The sequence below is a fragment of the Phascolarctos cinereus genome, unplaced genomic scaffold (genome assembly GCF_003287225.1).
Source record: "Phascolarctos cinereus isolate Bilbo 61053 unplaced genomic scaffold, phaCin_HiC Scaffold_5;HRSCAF=322, whole genome shotgun sequence".
NCBI classification, from domain to species: Eukaryota; Metazoa; Chordata; class Mammalia; order Diprotodontia; family Phascolarctidae; genus Phascolarctos; species Phascolarctos cinereus.
Genome location: NW_027555958.1, coordinates 340,225,510 through 340,244,704, shown reverse-complemented (window position 1 = coordinate 340,244,704; position 19,195 = coordinate 340,225,510). Strand labels below are relative to the sequence as shown.

General features: G+C 37.9%; 1 protein-coding gene and 1 pseudogene across 1 annotated transcript in view; both read right to left on the bottom strand.

Moving 5' to 3' along the window:
• RYR2 (ryanodine receptor 2) overlaps positions 1-19,195 on the bottom strand; it is a 794,727-nt gene that overhangs the window by 546,071 nt on the left and 229,461 nt on the right.
• LOC144458058 (U6 spliceosomal RNA) lies at positions 17,746-17,808 on the bottom strand (annotated as a pseudogene).

Below are 19,195 nucleotides of genomic sequence, written 5' to 3'. Positions count from 1 at the left end.
AACAGGAAAATGACAAATGTTGGAGAAGATGTGGGAAAACTGGAACACTAATGCATTGTTGGTGGAGTTGTGAACTGATCCAACCATTTTTTGAGAACAATTTGCAACCATGCTCAAAGGAATATAAAAATGTACATACCCTTTGACTCAGCGATACACTTCTAGGGATGTATCACAAAGAGATCATAAACATGGGAAAAGGATCCATAAGTACAAAAATATTTATAGCAGCTCTTTCTGTGATGGCAAAGAATTTGAAATTGAGGGGATGCCCATCAATTGGGGAATGGCTGAACAAGTTGTGGTATATGAATGTAATGAAATACTATTGTGCTATAAGAAATGATGAGAAAGCAGACTTCAGAAAAACCTGGAAAGATTTGTATGGACTAAGTGAAGTGAGCAGAACCAGGAGAACATTGTACACAGTAACAGTCACATCGTGTGATGACCAACTTTGATAGACTTAGCTCTTCTCAGCAATGCAAGGATCTAAGATATCTCCAAAAGTCTCATGATGGAAAATGCTATCCACATCCAGAGACAGAACTATGGAGTTGGAATGCAGATCGAGGCATACTATTGGCTCTTTTTTTTTTCTGTTTCGTTTTGTTTCTTCTGTCTCATGGTTCCTCCCATTGGTTTTAATTCTTCTTTACAACATGACTAATGTCAAATTTTTTTAAAAATTATTTCTAGGCTCTTTATTTTTTGGTCATGGCTTTCAGGCAGTTTGATGATTCTTAAATTATCTCTCCATCTATTTTTGAGGTCAGTTATTTTTGCTTTGTCTTATTTCATCTTCTGATTTTGTTTGAATATTTCTTGATGCCTCACAAAATCATCAGCTTCTATTTAATTCATTCTAATTTTCAGGGAGTTTGTTGTTTGGGTAAGTTTTTGTGTATATTTCCTGTGAAAATCTATTAATTCCCTTTCCAATTCTTTCTTCCATAACTTTCATTTCTTTTCCAGTTTTCCCTCTCATATTCTCATCTCAATTTTTAAAATATTTTTAAACTTTTTAAAAAATTCTTGCTTCATTTCTTCTGAGAATTCTAGTTGAACTTGTGTCCAAGCTTTATTCTTCTCTGAGGTTTTGCTTGTGAATATTGCAGAGTCATTCTTTTCCTCTGGGTTTGTGTCTTAATTTGTCACCATAAGGTTTTCTTTTTTTTTAAAGATGAAGTTTTGTTGTTGTTGTTGTTGTTGTTGTTGTTGTTGTTGTTGTTGTTCATTTACTCATTCTTCCAGCCTGTTTCCTGACTGCAGAATTTATGTTAAGGACAGGCACTTCTGTTCTTCCATTCCCCTCTGGAAGGAATGCCTGGTCTAATCTTGCTGATGCTTTCTTAGGTATTGAGTGCTGTGTTATTCCAGGATTTCAAAGGACAGGCTGGGGACCTGCAAGCTTTCAGTACTCCCAAAACAGTACAACCCAGAGCAAAGTCTGATTTATACCCCTTCCTCAGATGAACTCTACAAGCTCTTGACATTAATTTGCGTCTGACCAACAAATTTGTGGGTTTGCCCTGGCTGAAGTTACAGATGAGTCTGTATCAGCTACCTGAATCAACCAGCTGCTTCAAAGTGAGAGAACTGCAGGCACAACTCTGATCCATGATTCTTGCATTGGTTTCTCTTCAGGCTTCAGCCTGTGCTGGATGCTGGAACTGAGACCCTACTCCACTTTGCTGTTGGAATCAGAGGAACACTGCTGTTGCTTGCTTATAAAAGTGCTTCGAGTTCAGTACACAGGCTATGGCCAGGCCAGGACCACTCCTCATCCTGTACTGCCAACCTCAAGGTTCAGTTTTCCTCCATAATCCAGTCTTCTTACTCCCCACCCTCTTCAATTCAGTGACACTGGCCTCCATGCTTTCTTCACACATGATATTCCATTTCCTCACTCTAAATTTTCACTGGCTGTTTCCCATGCCTGGAACCCTCTCCCTTCACATCTCTGCTTCCAGGCTCTTATGGCTTCCTTCAAATCTCAGCTAAGGTCCCACTGCTTCTGCAAGAAGCTGCTCCCAGTCCTCATTAAACTTAGTGCCTTTCTTCCAAAATTATCTTCAATTTATGCTAGATGTTGTTTAAACATAATTATCTGCATGTTGTCTTTCCCCATTAGATTGGGAGTTCCTTGGAAACAGGGAGAGTTTTTGCCTTTCTTTGCATTTCTAGCACTTAGCACAATGTACAACTGTACACTTGGTATACAGCAGGCACTTAATAAATGTTTGCTGTCTTGAATGCCAAAAATAGCATAAAAGACATTCTAAAGGTTTTGCATGACCAGAAAAGGGTAGGTTGATCTTTTTTTTTTAAACAGCTGCACAAAAAATGCTACACTGGTACCCTTAAGCGATTAAAAGAATGAGAGAAAGGCCAATTATTTGAGGGAACTTCTCAGCCAGCAGGTTCAAAGTGAGAGAACTGTAGAATAAACTTGGTCTAAGACGGCCTTGTTTATGCCTCTACATAGACTGGGCTGGATGCTAGAACTGAGACGTTGTGCCACCTATACTCCACTATATACAAACATAAAGAAATTGTCAAGAACACAAGATAGAAGGTATTGAGAGCATGTGATCTGTATTAGAGAAGGGAATATCCATAAAGATTAAATCAAATCTATATATCAAAGATTTAGAACTAAAAGGGACATTAGAAATTTTCCCATCCATCCAGCTCATTTTATGGATAAGGAAACTGAAGCCCAGGGGTTTATATGATTTGCCCAAAATCACACTAGTTCTAAACAGAAGTACTAGGCATCTAAGCTTAGTAGATATACACTAAATTAAAATTCCAGTGACACAATCTTTGCAAAATGTGAGCTGGAGAAGCATTTAATATTGGGTTAAACGACTCTTCCAGTTTTTAAAATTAATTATAACCAGTGTCTTTTTTTCCTGAGTCAACACATTTTCCACACATTCTTACTCCAAATTTCTGGTACTTTTCTTCCATTTCAGTTTCTCCTATGATTCATCCCAATTTATACCGAGGATTAAAACATTTATATGTTTCTGAGACAAAAAGTTTTTCCCGAGGCTAGAAATTCTCCCACATTACATGTCTGAAATATTGAAAATACCAGTAACAGGAAAAACTGACATAGCTGAGATTCTTATTGCCTAAGTATTGTAACCTTGTCAAACCATCCCAGGTCATTGTATTTGACATCCCTGACAAGAGCAGGGACTATAACAGGTGGAAAGAAAACTTATTAACAGACTTAAAAGTGTGGTAATCAGTAGTACAGCACTACCACAAAGGGCACAGCTGTGCCAATTTAGTGAATAATTAGGAAAATCCCTCAGGAATTAATGTAGTCTCAAAAGATTTAATAAGCATTCATTTTGCACCTAGTACATGTCCATAGTAATGTGTGCTGAAATGTTAATTAAGTGGACATACACACTCCTTCCAATCTCAAACAATCAAGAAGTATTTAAGCATCTACTATTTCCAGATACTTTGCTAACCACTGTGGATAAAAACACAGAGAATGAAACAATCTCTACTCTCATTATTATGAAAAATGGGCAATATATGTTATTCATCCATTTGATCTCTCCTATGTGGATGGACAGGCAAAACTCGTTTGATTCCAGGTTTCTCCTAGTCACTCAGCAATAACTTGGGGCTTGATGAAATCAACCGGATATCATAGACAAAAAAGTATCTGGAAGACTTCATTATTTGCTAAGAATCCCTCTTTTACTTGGACTCTGAGCAGGATCTCCTGCATCCATAATACTTTGGTAAGCATACATATCTCCTTGTTTTCTGTACCATCCTTGCCTGATACTTAGCAGAAGGTCATTTAACAGTATGTGAAATAGTAAAGAAGTGGGTTGCTGAATACAGTCTGTGGAAGTTTGCCTGTTCTCTACTAATACCCTCATTAAGAATATCCCCAATTTTGTGTATAGATGACTCTTGTAACGATTTTATTGGATAATTCTTTTTAGAGGGGGGGCTAAGCAATGGGGTTAAGTGACTTGCACAGGGTTACACAGCTAGTGTCAAGTGCCCAAGGCCAAATTTGAACTAGCTGCCCCTTGTAATGATTTTATTTAAAAAGAGAAGGAAAATTGAAAGGATTTGCAAAAATTACTAAAAATCACCTGTTTTCAGGGCAGCTAGGTGGCGCAATGGATAGATCACTGGCCCTGGATTCAGGAGGACCTGAGTTCAAATCCAGCCTTAGATAGTGGACACCAGCTGTGTGACATTGGACAAGTCACTTAACCCTGACTGCCTCACCAAAAAAAAAAATCATCTGTTTTCCCCATTCATAATAATGGAATCACCACACTTGGACCGTCAATATCATAGTTCCTGATATGCTTACAGAGTATGCAGAAATTGTACTAAAGAGAACAAAGAGAAAAGTAGCCAGACTGCATCAAGTATTAACTAGAACACAACAGTGCTAGAGGTGATACAATTGTGAGGGAATTGAGGAGCCAATTTACAAGGCATCTAAACGAAGGGAACATACTAAAGGCATAGGGAAAAAAATCTCAAATCTTGTTTTTTTAAATGAATGAGGAAGAACAACCTCTCCATTTATCTAGTACTTTTCTTGGGGAAAAGATAGAGAAATGGGAATTAGACCAGTGGTGTCAAACTTAGGCCCAAAATTCTCGAGTGGGACCTGAACCAGACTAAAATATAACTGGGAAATGTTTAACAAAATAAGTAAAAATACAATAAGCATAGATAATGTTAACTTGTGGTTTTATATGCCAATGGGCCTTCAGGGATCCATTTCTATTTGATTTTGATGTCACTGAGCTAGAAAATAGCATAACTAGATGGATTTAGAATTGGTTAAATGACCATCAAACAGTAATCATCTAGAGTTCAGTGTAAACCTCCAATAAAAGCTATCCAGTGAAGGACTCAAGGATCTGTGCTTGACGCTCTGCTATTTAACAATTTTGTCAATTACTTGGATAAGGGCTTAGATATCATGCTCATAAAATCTGCAGGTAGCACTAAGTGGTAAGAGGTAGATAACACACCTGATGACAGATATAGGATCCAAAAGGATCTTGACACACAAAAGCATGGGGATAAATCAATAAAGATAAATGTAAAGTCTTATTTGGGTTCAAAAAATTAAGGTGGTGGATGCATGGTTAAAAAATAGTTTATATAAAAAAAAACATCTGGGGATTTCAGTGGACTGCAATCTCAGTATGAGCCAACAATGTGATACAGCAGCCAAAAAATATCCTCAATTTAGGAAAGATATAGATAGATAAGCTGGAGTATATCCAGAGGAGAGCTTCCAGAATAGAGAAAGGTCCTCAAGTTCATAGCACATCAGGACTAGTTGAAGGAATTGGAAATATTTAGTCTACAAGAGAAGACTTGGGACAGGGAAGAAGAGACAAAATAGCTGTGTTCAGATATTTAAAGGGCTATATCCCTAGGAAGACGTATTAGATTTATTCTGCATAGCTAGGAACAACTAGTATAAACTGCAAAAAGACAAATTTATGTTTGATGTCAAAAAAAAAAACAACTTTCTAACAAAGATGGAAAAGTGGAATGGGAGACAGTGATTTCACCTTCACTGAAAGTCCTCAAACAAAAACTGATCATTTGCCAGACATATTGCAGTGGGGACTTACCGTTCAGGTATGGGTTGAACTATAAATATGGCCTCTGAGAATCCTCCAAATTCTATAATTTTAAGAGACTGTGAATGGTTCAATAATGACAAAGGATATCAAGTGATATTCCACTGAAATTATCCCATAGATCAGTAGTATCCAGTATTTTCACTAGTCTAACTAATGAAATACAAATGCATCTTATTTAATATGCAGACTGCATGAAATCTGGTAGTGGGGTTAACACCATGGAAGTTAGGAAGAAAGTCATTACTAACAAGAATAATAATAATAACAGCTAGCATTTACTAAGTGCTATAAAGTTTGCAAAGTACTTTCAATATTATTTCATTTGATCCTCAAAACAACCCCAGGGGCCATTACCCCATTTTACAGATGAGGAAATTGAGACAGAGATTAAGTGACTTGTCCAGGGTCACATAGCTAGTAAGTGATGGAGGCTGGTTTTGAACTCAGGTCTTCCTGACCAACATCCTGGAAGTTCTTCTCTGGACATGCCCCAATTTAACTATCCTCCCTAAACTATTAAAACTTTTAAAAAACAGCACTAAAGTTTTTGGGACACGCCATATGATGCTTTAGGGTTTGCAAAGGGCTTGACATCTATACCCCATTTGATCCTCAAAGAAATCCTGGGAGGTAGATGCTATTATTATTCTCATTTTACAAATAAAAAAACAAAAAAAATGAGGCTTAACTTATCTGAAGCATAATTTGAAAGCAGTTCTTCCTAACTCCAAGTACTGAACTCCATTCATTTAGTACTTCACTAAACAGCCTGGTGAAAATAGCCTTTCAAAACCATCATCATCAACATTCAATTCAATAAACATTTATTATGCACTTCCGACATACCAGCCACTGGGGATACAAAAGAGGCAAAAGACAGTCTCTGCCCTTGAAGTACTGAACTCCATGTGCTGAACTCCATTTTGTTTTCTGACCTTCACCTTGTATGTCCTTCTTCACAGAAGTAGGACTTCCCACCTTAGGAGTTCCCGCCAAGAAAGACAGCCACCCCAATCTTTTCGCACGATCCTTATATGGTCCCAAAGGCAGGATTAACCAATCGCTTGTTTGGCTTCTGTAACTTCCCTGACCGTTTCCTCTGTGGCCTCTGCCTTTATAAACTCAAGCTCTGCCCCTGATTGGGGCTGCTTGATTTGGGTGTGCATACCCCTTGCAGCCTCGCGATAATAAATCCACATTTCAAATTATGTCTGGGTCTCACTGTACAACACCCTCAAGAAGTTTACAATCTAAAGAGGGAGACCCCTCGTAGTCACCACGGCCTTTATACATCTTTTACGGTTTGCAAACTTTATAGACATTAAGAGGGTCAACCCTAGGCCTGACCGGGGAGCTGAGGGGCACTGCTCTAGAACTGGGAGACCTAAGAGGCTAAGGAGCCCGACCCCTTCATCTTTCAGAAGAAGCTGAGGCCCTCCTCTCCCACACCTGGGCGGGGAGCTGCTGGGCCTCAGTTTCTCCACTGGCCGGAGGGAGGAGGAAGGTTCGGCAGGGGTGGGGGCGGGGGAGGGCAGAGCCTAGGCAGGAGGCTCATTCACCTTGAATCTCGAAGGCGGCCCCGCCCTTTCCTGCTTCACTCACCTTCACTGACCAGCTGTCACCAGTAGCTTGCCTGACCTCGCACCCCTGACAAATTCCTCAGGAGGCGGCCACACCCACAGTTGCCTATAAGGAAATGGGGCGGGGTGGAGCTGCTGCGCCTGCCCCGCAATCTGGAGTTTTGGAGCATGCGCAAAGCTCTCGCCAGTAATCATCTTCCATCTGCGTAGCGTCTCGTCGCCAGTCATGTGCTCAGAGCAACCCATCTCCTCCAAAATCAAGAAGTCCAGAGTAGCCACCAGCCAATCACCAATGTCAGCCCCCAACTCCCCCTTCCTCCCTTTCACAGTGAAGCTCAAGATGGCAGATGTAGGCTGGAAATCAGAAGTAGATGGAAGTGGTACCCAGACAAAGGAGCCCTCATCCCCTGGAATCCACAGATAAAGAGATGAAAGACAGAACGAGCTAGCTACTCGAACTCTAGGCACAGGAGTTCAGCCAGTGATTAAAAAAAAAAAAACCCAAACCTTACCCAGAAAATACAGAGGCAAAAAAAAAAAAGTAAATAAAAATAAAAAGGCCAGCCAGTGCTTCCATGCATCCAATTGCTTCTAATTATTTTATGGATATGGTGAGCATGCTTGGGATCATGTGATCATAGATTTTGTAGAACTGGAAAGGACTTCAGAGTCATGTAGCTAAACCCCCTTCATTTTACAGAGGAGGAAACTGAGGCCCAGGGAAGTGAAAGGACTTAACTAAAGCCAAATTGGTACAAAGTAGGAGTACTGCAGCTCAAACCCAGATTCCCTGACTCCAAATTCAGCACTCTTTCCGCTGCACTTTGGAGCTGATCATTATTAAACTGGTTCAAGTATGTGACCTTTGAAAAGATTTTCTGATACTTTAAGAGAAAAAAAGATAGGCAAACGGACAAATGGATGGAGGGACTATGTGCTATGACAACAGAATGATGAGCCACAGGGGAGAGGAATCCAAGACTATTAGAACCCAAAAGGAAAAGTCTAAGAGGAAATTGTAAATGGGAGCAAGAAGGCATAATAGGATTTAACTGACTGTTTCCTAAAATAACAGGCAGTAATTGATGCAGTATCATGAAGTGAGTCACTGTCTTCCTGCTTTCCTCCTTTACCCATGACTCATATGGCTACGTATACCAAAGGGAAATATGCTGAGAAGGTTTGTGAATAACATCTTTTTTCAAGTCCTACTTTCACCTCTGTAATTCCAATAATCTACTAGCTAGTCTCTCACTTCCAACTGCTCACCTCTCTAAACCGTACTCCAGCTGCCACACTGTTATCCTTAAAGTATGGGTTTGACCTTACTACTCCCTTGCTCAAGGAGTTTCAGTGGTTCCCTATTACCTCAAGGATAAATTCCAGCTCCACTTTCCAGACTGATATCATACTATTCCTCCTCCCCATCCCCACTTCCCCACACATTCTATGCTCCTGCTAAACATGCTGACTTGTTCTTCCTAGCTGTTCAATTATTCAGTCATGTCTGACTTTTCCTGATCACGTGAGTCACAGCAGTCCAATATGTCCATGGGGTTTTCTTGGCAAAGATACTCCAGTGGTTTGCCATTTCCTTCTCTGGTGAATTAAGTCAAACAGAGGTGAAGTGACTTGCCCAGGGTCACACAGACTGTATCCCATCTTCTATCTCTATGCCTCTGTAAAAATAACCCTGCTGGCTGAAATTCTCTCCCTCCTCACCTTCCTCCCTCAGAATCCCTAGCTTCCTTCAAAGCACATTCAGGTGCCACCTCCTCCCACAGAAAGTCTTTCCAGAGCTCTCCAGTTCCTAGCAGTTTCCACACACCTCCCAAAAACTAATTATTTATTTATTTTGTGTACTTTTAAATTATACAATCAAATAATTTCTTTTATATTTCCTTCTTTGTATACATGTCATTCCTATCCAATCGAATGTAAGCATCTCTAGAGAACAGAGATTGTTTCATTTCTGTGTTTGTATTCCCAGTCACTGCCACAGTGGTAGGAACATAGTAGGCAATGGTTCTATAATTTCTGGATTGAAGTGAGTTGTAAGACATCATGATGTAGTAGGAAAAGACTTCAAATCAAAAAGACTTGTTTGGCTCTAGCTATATGACCTTGAATATATCATTTGCCTTTCCTGAACCTTTTTCCTCATCTGCAATATTTCAATATCAGTTTCACTGATGTAAGTAATCTCAATAATGACACATTATAATCCCTCTGTGATTTAATAGATGTTCTTCATGAGCTGCTGTGGCTGAAAAGTTCATCACCTTGGTGAAGAGATTTCCCAGACTTAGCTATTATTAGTCCTCAAGCAACAAATATCTTTACCCAGAGGCGTTCCAGCTTGATATGATCTTTGAGAGCTGGTGTTTTCACTGGCATAAACCCAAAGAAACTAGTGTCACCCTCATGCCATTGTGGATCCTTGCAGAAAGACTTCAGTATTCCATACATTTTCACTGGCAGTCTTGGAATTTTTCTCCCTCCTTATCTCTGCCCTTGGTTTCCCTAGCTTCCTTCAAAGTTTTAGCTAAAATACTGCTTTCTACAAGAAGACTTTCTTGTTCCCCTTAAATTTTGGTGCCTTCTCTGTGAGATTATCTACAATTTATCCAGTATATATCTTCTTTGTACATAGTTATTTGCGTTTTGTCTCCTTGTAACTTCTTTGAGGTGAGGGATTGTTTTTGCCTTCCTTTGTTTTCCCAGAATTTAGTACAATGCCTGAATAAATTCTTGTTAACTTGTTGAATAGTAATAATGATTATCTCTTAAATAATAGTGTTGGATCACAAAGGTCACTGAACTTAAAATCTGTGACCCCATGATCTCTAAAGTCCCTTTTAGATATAACATTTTAATTGGTATTCATGGAACCAGCTCTACTAGTGAATGAAAAATATTTTTCACTTATTAAAATAAATTAAAATTGACAAAGTTTTGCTTCTATATTTTACAATAGACATGGAAAGGATTCAAAGAAGAGCAACAAATGTGACAAAATTTCATTATTTCAATGGATCTATGAATCCCTTCAACAGTGCAGATTAAACATAATCTGTGTCACCTATTCCCATGTGACTCTTTTCTATGTTTTCCCATAAATCCTCCATTAGGAGTCCAACCAGCATACTAGCGTCCCTCTTCTATTTCTCCTTTTTATTATGTACGTACCAATGTATCATGTCATCTGTTTCCCCTTGTTATTGCTATGTGGGCAGAAGATAATTTTTATTATTATTATGAAGATTGTATTAGAGTAATTTATTATATTTAAAACAATTTTATTATTTTAAATGATTTTTATTATATTTTTCTGAAGTCTTTTATCCCATTTCTGATACATACTTTTTGCGATTATATGCCACCATTTTACTAATGTCTACCTAATAGAACTACAATTCTATTGCACTTTGCGACTTTAATTCTTGGACACTATACCCATGGAGCATCAACAGAAGAATATCAATATTAAAAATTTGGGCTTTTGTTTCAGAGAAAAGCTTGACCAATTGATCATGAATTCTTTTACCATGACCACAACTTGAAAACAAACTAATATATATGTGTGTTTGTGTGATTTTATGTATATGCATGTATGTATGTTTATATATGCACACATATGTGCACATACTGTCATTCCTTTGTGATCTATTTTCATACAATATTAAAAATAACAGAGCTTTAGATCACCTATAAAGATTTGTTTAATCTTTAGTACTCTGATGTGATATCTCCATACTTAGGCTGGTCCTCAGAAAGGAAAGACAGTCTATTTCAAGGAGCATGCCATAGATTGCCTTATAATCCCTCATGCTGTCTCTTACACCCCCCTTATTAAATTGTAAGATCCCTAAAGAAAAAAAGTGTGTGACAGATAATCTTTGTACCGCCTGTAGTGCATTGCTACTTTTAGGAGTCTCAGTTAACCTTTATTAAATGAATGAACATGTCCTTGATAATTTAGTTTTAGAGAGTAAGGAACTAAATAGGGCCTTTTCTCAGGTCTGATTCACTAGTATAGAATCTATTTTCTCATTTTAGGATTATCTGAAAAAATTAAATTGCCCAGCATGATATATGGAAAACAATGAATTAATGCTTGTAAAACACAAATGTTTATATTATTGAGATTAGTCATAGTAATTTTCCAATTTTGAAACAGCATATGGTACTTCAGTGAGTTGATTTCTAGAATGGAAAACAATGTGTACCAGTCAGATAATTAATTATGTTAAGATCACATTATCAGTTACTCTGCTCAATAATCTAATATTAGTCCATATTTTCAGTTCCTCTTATCAGTTTAATTCTGAATCATCACTTTACTTATACCCAGGCTAGACAACATGAAACCATATTTTTGTTTAATTACTACGGTATCACAAAAACAAGCTAGAAAACATGAAATCATATTTTTGTTAGTTTATTAGTGTATCACAACAGCACGACTAGAAATACAGTTAAGAATGTTTTTTATCTTTTTCTTTTGAAGCCCCTACAATCATCAAATTTCACCAGTCCTCTTCTGCTGCCTTTTTGTGGCATGGAGTTTACCCCGGACCTTGAAAAAAATATGCCAATGGAACACATACTCCAGCAAGTTATGCAATGCCCAAAAGGCTTCAGGTATGGTTTAGCAATAGGCTATGTATGACTTCTGAGGGCCAGCCTAGCTATGTATGAAGAGGCTCATCAAGAAAACGTTAGCCAACAAGTGAAGATTCTTCAGCCAGAACAACTCATGAATGTGATAGGTTCCCCTCCTTTAGAGATTTTTGAGCACAGACTGAATGATCACTTATCAGGCATGCATGTTATGATTGGGATTCCTTTGGAGTATAGGTTGGATTAGATGGGTTACTTCCAATTCTCAAATGCTATGATTCTATCCTGTTTCTTCTTGCTGTTGTGTATGAGCCTCCAGGTCTCTTTCCCTCTCTTCTCATAAGTGTAGTGCCCAGCTCACAATCTGAGTTAAACATTACAATTGGTTTTGCCTCTGTACTCTAAAGATCATGGGACTTTTCCATTTGACTTGCAGCTGAAATCTTCCATACGTGTTGTCTTCCTACTAGAATGTGAGCTCCTTGAGAGAAGGAACTGTTTCCCTTTTCTATCTGTATCTCTAGTAGTTACCACAGTGCTTCACACATAATATACTTTAATTAATTAATAAATATCTTTTTCATTCACTCATGTCAGAATCAAGGTGCACAGTTCTGAGATACTAAAAAGGAAGTGAGAGGTTTGGAATGAGACTATATGACAGGTGGGCGCCCAAGAAAGACAGAGATATACACATGATTCCATGTACAGGTAATAGGTTGGGGACACAGTTATCCCTGAGTGAGACAGGGTTCCATCCGTTGGCAGGAAGCATAGCCCAAGAAAGAGTCATAGGCTTAGAATATCTTAGAAAGCTCATTCTGCAAGTTTGTACCCAAAAGATTTCTTTTTCTTTAGTATAAAACAGGTCAAATGGACCCTTTTTATTTCTATCACAGGAAATATTTCATGCATTTAAGTTAAACTATGGTCAGCATATAGTATATAAAGTATTATAATAAATGGGAAATCAAGTAAGGCAGATTTTAGGTACAGGTAAAAATTATTTTTCCATTATATGACTTTAGGTGTGAGATAATGTTGCTAGAAGAAATGAATTATATCAATCTTGACACTCTTGCTTAAAGGAAATGAGAAGAGAAATGTGTAGCTGGAATTGAAGTTGTGCCAGTCATGTAGCAAGAGTGAGAAATAGCTAAAGGTATGATATGATACCTTTGATGTTCCACTGTAGTACCCTTGCAGTGATAGAGAGGAAGACTCCCTGCATGTTAGGCTGCTGTTGTTCTTTGTCCTTCATTCTCAAAGATGACCAATGACGTCACAAGAGTGATGGCTTGACCGATGAGCAATTTGGGTTTAAGGGAGGCAGAACTACAAAAGGTCATCAGCCTCACTCTCTCCTCTCCTCCAGAGTCATCACAGTCCAGTGGTAAGAAAAGAGTCAAGATAACTAGTGATGACCCAGGATGCAGTGAGTGACCTTGCCCTTTTTAAATTAAGGTCTTTCCCAGGTCTAAGTTTGTCTGAGGAAATGCCCATTCAATGAGTAAGGGCTAGGTAAGAATAGAGACAAAAGATAGCCTAAGTTTACCACCATAAAAGTATCAGTCTTGGGAGGGGAAGACCCTCAGCTGTTTCTGGCCAGAACAGAAAACAATTGTTATCTGCACTCCTTCTAAACCATCAAAACCCAAACAATGAGCAACAAAGACTTGGACTGGGGCATTTCATTAGCCATTCAATGAAAGCCAGAGTGATTTGGGTTTAAAAGTACAGCCAAGTAGCTCCATTTGAATCACAAAGGGCTTTTTTAAAGCCTGTTTTTTCAGAGCTATATTTCAAAAAATCATAAATGAAAACTAAACTGTGCTGGACAAAAAGTAAATTGTCCCAGATTTTTTGAGAAAAAAATAAAAGTAATAAATAAATAGAAAAATGTTAAAAATCTAGCCTCTGAACCCCAAGATATCTTACAAAATATAAACAAGCAAAAGTTATGTTCCTTTGGACAAAACACCCACATATAAGGTTATAGCACCTCAAATGGAGAGAGGGATCACATGTGGTGAGAGGAACAAAAAGAAGAGGAGTAAGAAAAGGAGAAGGAGGAGAAGAAGAAAAAAGAAGAGGAGAATGAGGAAAAGGAAGACAAAGAGGAAGACTAAAAGGAAGAGGAAAAGGAAGAAGAAGAGGAAGAAAAGAAGAAGAAAAAGAAGAGGAGGAAGAAAAAGAAGAAAAGAGAGGGAAAGACTTGATATAGCATCTATTATGTGCCAGCCATTGCACTAAACACTGAGAATATAAATACAAGTAGAAAGAAAGTCCTTATCCCCAAGAAGCTTACATACTAAAGGAAGAAGACAATATATAAAAGGAAACTGAAAAAAGGGAGGGAGAAGACAAAGGTATCCAGCCTGGGAGCATGGTAGAAGTTCAAAAGTACAGTCTGGAAAGGAATGATTCATATCTCCCTGGGCATCCCCCTTCAATGGAGATTCTAGGAGGAGCCAACCACTGAGGGAAATGGGGGATCAGCATTTCTAATAATGTGAAATCCAGTGCTGGAGTGAGCTTCAGAATGAAGAGCAGGAGCATAGTAGAATATGAGAGTACCATTCAAGAGGAAGGTGCTATCTCTTTCAAAGCATAGCTCACATGCTGTTTCCTTAATGAAACCTTGCCTAGTCTTCCTAGCTGAAAGTGATCTTCTATATAAAATGATAAAATATTCCCTTCATCTCTCTCTCTCTCTCTCTCTCTCTCTCTCTCTCTCTCTCTCTCTCTCTCTCTCTCTCTCTCCATATCTTGTTTCATATTTATTTGTGTGTGTTAAATGCATTATTTGTTTGTATGTTTCTGGAGGGTATGAACTGTCTGTGTTTTCATCTTTATTTTACTAACACAGTACAATGTTACTGAAATATTTAAAGGATCCCATTATAGCAGGTTGCTTTACCTACAAACAAGTAACCTAATAGCAAAGATCCTGACGTTACCCTCAATCAACATCTAAGCATTTCTTTACTGATGAATAATACAGGTTTATGAGAAATATTTAATGTTCTTTCTTTTTACACAAAAATTCCAGATTTAGAAGAGAAATTTTCCAATAGAAAATACAGATATGTAAACAATCCCCCAGCATTTGTACCTTCTCAACCCAGCTCATCTTTAGGTACTGTAAAATTCGTTTCATGCAATATATACCAAATTGTAAATAAATCAACATTTGAGTCATGATTAACTATTCTCCCAGTATAAACAGGAAGAAAAGAAAGATTTGCATTTATATAGTTTGGAAATACCAGGTAGAACATTTTGATTATTCATTTGTACTTGTGAAATGGATACTTTCAAAACTTTACAGGCAATAATATTCAATTTCTACTTTGACTAGGGACAAATTTAATCATGTTTGCCAATCTTTCATATTGAACTTAAGCAGGACTTTCAGACCTAGCCACTGTACAGCCCTTTTCTTCAGTCTGACAAAGTTCCATGTTTACTCTCTCTAATGATCACTCTACGGAGTAGTTTTTTTAAATTGTTGGGGCACCGTTAAATGATCAAGTGCATTTTAAAGAATATCGTCATTATTGACTTTGATTTATACCTCCCAGTTTGTCTTGTTTATTGTCTGGTTTCAAAAAGATTCAATTAGGTTCATACCAAACTGCAGTCACTGTAGAATAGCTCTGAAAGGAAGACTTGAAAAATATGATGTCATTAAATTGCTTTTCAAGAAAAACTGGTATAAATAATTGCTCAAAACTCAGAAATAGGCATTCTCTTTTGAAGAGACCCATTTCCAATCACAAAACTCACTGTTTCAATCCCAGTATGGGCTATGAGTCTCAATTTTGCATATATCTCTCTGTAATACTTGGGCAAACACAAATCCTTTAGTTTGCCAGAACTGATAAACTCCCTTAAAGATAAATGGTAGAGCAGTTGATAAAGTTCAGTGTCCACCAGCACTCTGTTTCCAGTATTCCTGTGTTCCTAATAGCAATTTTTATAGTAAGCAGTGACAGGGTGAGCATTTAAACTAAACACAGCCACAAGTTAAATCAGAGAAAACAGCTGTGGCCACAAAAAGCAACAGAGCATCTTCTGGTAGCTGGCAATAAGCCCAACATACAGGTGTGTCTGCACTACATATCATATAGGTCTTTGATAATGCAATGTTGGAATGCATTCCCTCCATAGGATCATCAATTTAGAGCAGGAAGAACCCTAGAGGCCACCATTTCTAGCCCATTTTACTGACTCGGAAACAGAGGCAAGAGAGGTTAGTAACTTGCCCAGGTCATACAGCTAGTAAACATCTGAAGCAGGCTATGACCTTGTCTTCCTAGCTTCAAGTCCATGACTATCTCCTATGCTACGTAGTCATCACCTCTGCCTTTCCAAATCTTGTTTTCTTCAAAGCTCAGCTCAAGCAACGCCTTCCAAGTAAGGCCTTCCTTGATTCCCCTCATTGCCAGTGCCTCCTTCCAAAAAATTACCTTGTATTTATTTTGTAGGTCCTTTTAAATATATGTATTGTCACATCCAAAAGAATGTAAACTCCTTTTAGGCAAAGACTTTCGTCTTTGTCTTTGGATGCCCAGCTTTTAGCTCGTCACTCAGCACTTAGGGTGCTCAATAAATGCTTGTGATTGGTAGATTTCACTGGTTGGAAGACAGTTCTCACATCATATTTCTCTTCCTCAAAAACAATCCTTAGGGAAGGGTATACTGGTACCCTAAAGTCATCTGTTATCAATCCACTGATTGACAGCTCAGGCCATGATATGAGTTGCTTTAATTGACTGTAAATAAATAACAGTTCTTTACTCATTTCTTTTTTTTCCATACATGTCAGAAGAGATACTTCAACCCCTGCAGTTTTCCTGGAATTGTAACAGCTAGTTAAAGATGGGCCAAAGACCACCAGACAGTCAGTCTCTCAGTCTAACACTTTAAAACACAAGATGACTTACAGCCTGTCCCTTAGAGGGCAAAGCAGTGTTAATTCAGAAGCATTGTAAAGACGCCAACGTTAATATAATGACAGAGAGACCATAATGGAAATTAATTCATACCGGTGTCAACCTACTTGTGTTATAGTAAAAACAAAAACAAAAACAATCCTGGGATTAGGGTCAGATGACTTAGGTTCAAACTCCACATCTGCCCCTCACTCTGCATGTGTGACTCAAAGATGTCTCTTCACTTCTCTGGGTCTCAGTTCCCACATCTATAAAATCAGGGAGTTTAGATAAACAGGTAAACTGTAAGTTCCTTTCAAGCTTTAAATCTGACTCCTCTGCTCCCATCACGCCAGCGTGAGCAGAAAAGGACAGGTTATTGCAGGGTAAATCATGGTCAACCAAGAGCAACTTGCAAAAGAGAAAAGTTGAGTCAATTTCTCCTCTTAGGTTCCTTCTGCATTCTGAAAACACTGTTTGCCAAAGCTTTTGATGCTGTACAGTAGAAGGGAGTCAATGCAGGTTGCAATCCTCATGACAGAGCTATGTGGCAGAATGGTACATTTTATCATCTTCAACAATAGGTTCAAGGTGGCCCATTAAGTAAATGAGAGAATCTGGACTAATTTTTTGAAATGTCTTACATACAAACTGTTCTCTGTTATCATACATGTCTATCATATAAATTGAAGATATAGTAAGAATACAGAGAGAAGGATACAATTCATATAACCACAGATTTAGATGTTTAAGGAACTTTATGGACCATTATGCTTACTGCCCCCCCTCATTTTACAGATGAGGACATTGAGGCCCAGAAGGGTTAAGATACTTGACCAGGGTCACATAACTAGTAAGTATCTGAGTCAGGATTTAGACCCAGGTCTCCCTACTCCAAGGCCAGGATTTTATCCACTATATCAGACTGCTTCTTTAAAATACGTAGAGCATTTCTTAAATTTAAGTATCATCCTTGAGCAGGGTCCATGCTAATCTTCCAAAAGCTAGGAGTTATGTATTTTAAAGATCTGATATCAAACAATATGTTAGTCAATTTAAGGAAGAAATAATAAGTCAACTCAAAAGGAACACACATGGATGGGTTCAAATTCTAGCTAAGCCATCTTATAGCTATGTGACCCACTTGTCTTAAAGCATTTAATTAGAAGAGAAATAGATTTTGTATAGTTGGCCCCAGAAAGCAGAACTAGGCAGTAGAGGCAGAAGTTACAAACAGTCAAATGTAAGCTTGACATAAGGAAAAACTTTCTAACATATTATTCAAAAGAGGAATAGACTGCCCAAAAAGTAATGAGTTTCCCCTCACTAAAGGTCTCCAAGCAAAGGATGAATTACCATTTTGGGGGGAATATTTTAAGGGAGATTCTTGTTCAGTCTCTTCTAACCTTTCATTCACTGAACTTTATGGCTTTGTAAGCTTGAATATAGGACATTTATATATGTATATGGGATGGAGTATATTAAAGAGGCCAGCCTGAATACTAAACTAGTCATCTAGAAGGACAATGAATTACATGACAATTTTTATAAATAAATAATCAATTGTTCAATTTAATTAATGTTAACCTGAGTGTACAAAAAGCATATAGTCGTGGAGTCAGCACTGTGAAGTAGATTGCCAGAATCTTGCCTTCAAAATACTTACCATCTTCATGAAAAGAAGCCACATGGTTAACATTTCTAATGCCTAGAATTATTTGGGATTATCACTTCTACCTAATACCTCAAATTATCATCCCTACTATGGAAATTTAATGAGTAAATTAGAGGCAATATTATTTTCCTACCATATCTCTTTTGATAATTTACATAGGCAGAATGGTAGTCATACTATGTGTGTTAGTTACTCTTGCATTATGTTTATAATCCTCAAGATGTTGTCATGTATAAAAGATCCAGAATATCAAGGCAACTAAGGAAAAAAAAATGCAGAGGAAGGTGGCCTAGCCATTCCAGATCTTAAATCATATTATAAAGCAGCAATCATCAAAACTGCTTGGTACTGGCTAAGAAATAGAGTGGTGGATCAGTGGAATAGGTTAAGTATGCAAGACATAGTAGTCAATGACTATAGTAATCTATTATCTGATAAACCCAAAGACCCCAGCTTCTAGGATGAGAATTCAACTCTTTGGCAAAAACTGCTGGGAAAACTGGAAAAGAGTGTGGCAGAAACTAGGTAGAGATCAAAATCTCACACCATATACCAAAATAAAGTCAAAATGGGTTCATGATTTAGATATAAAGGCCAATACTATAAGCAAACTGGGAGATCAAGGAACAGTTTACCTATCAGACTTATGGAGAACAGAAAAATTCATGACCAAAAAGGAGATAGCAAACATTATGAAAAGCAAAATGGATA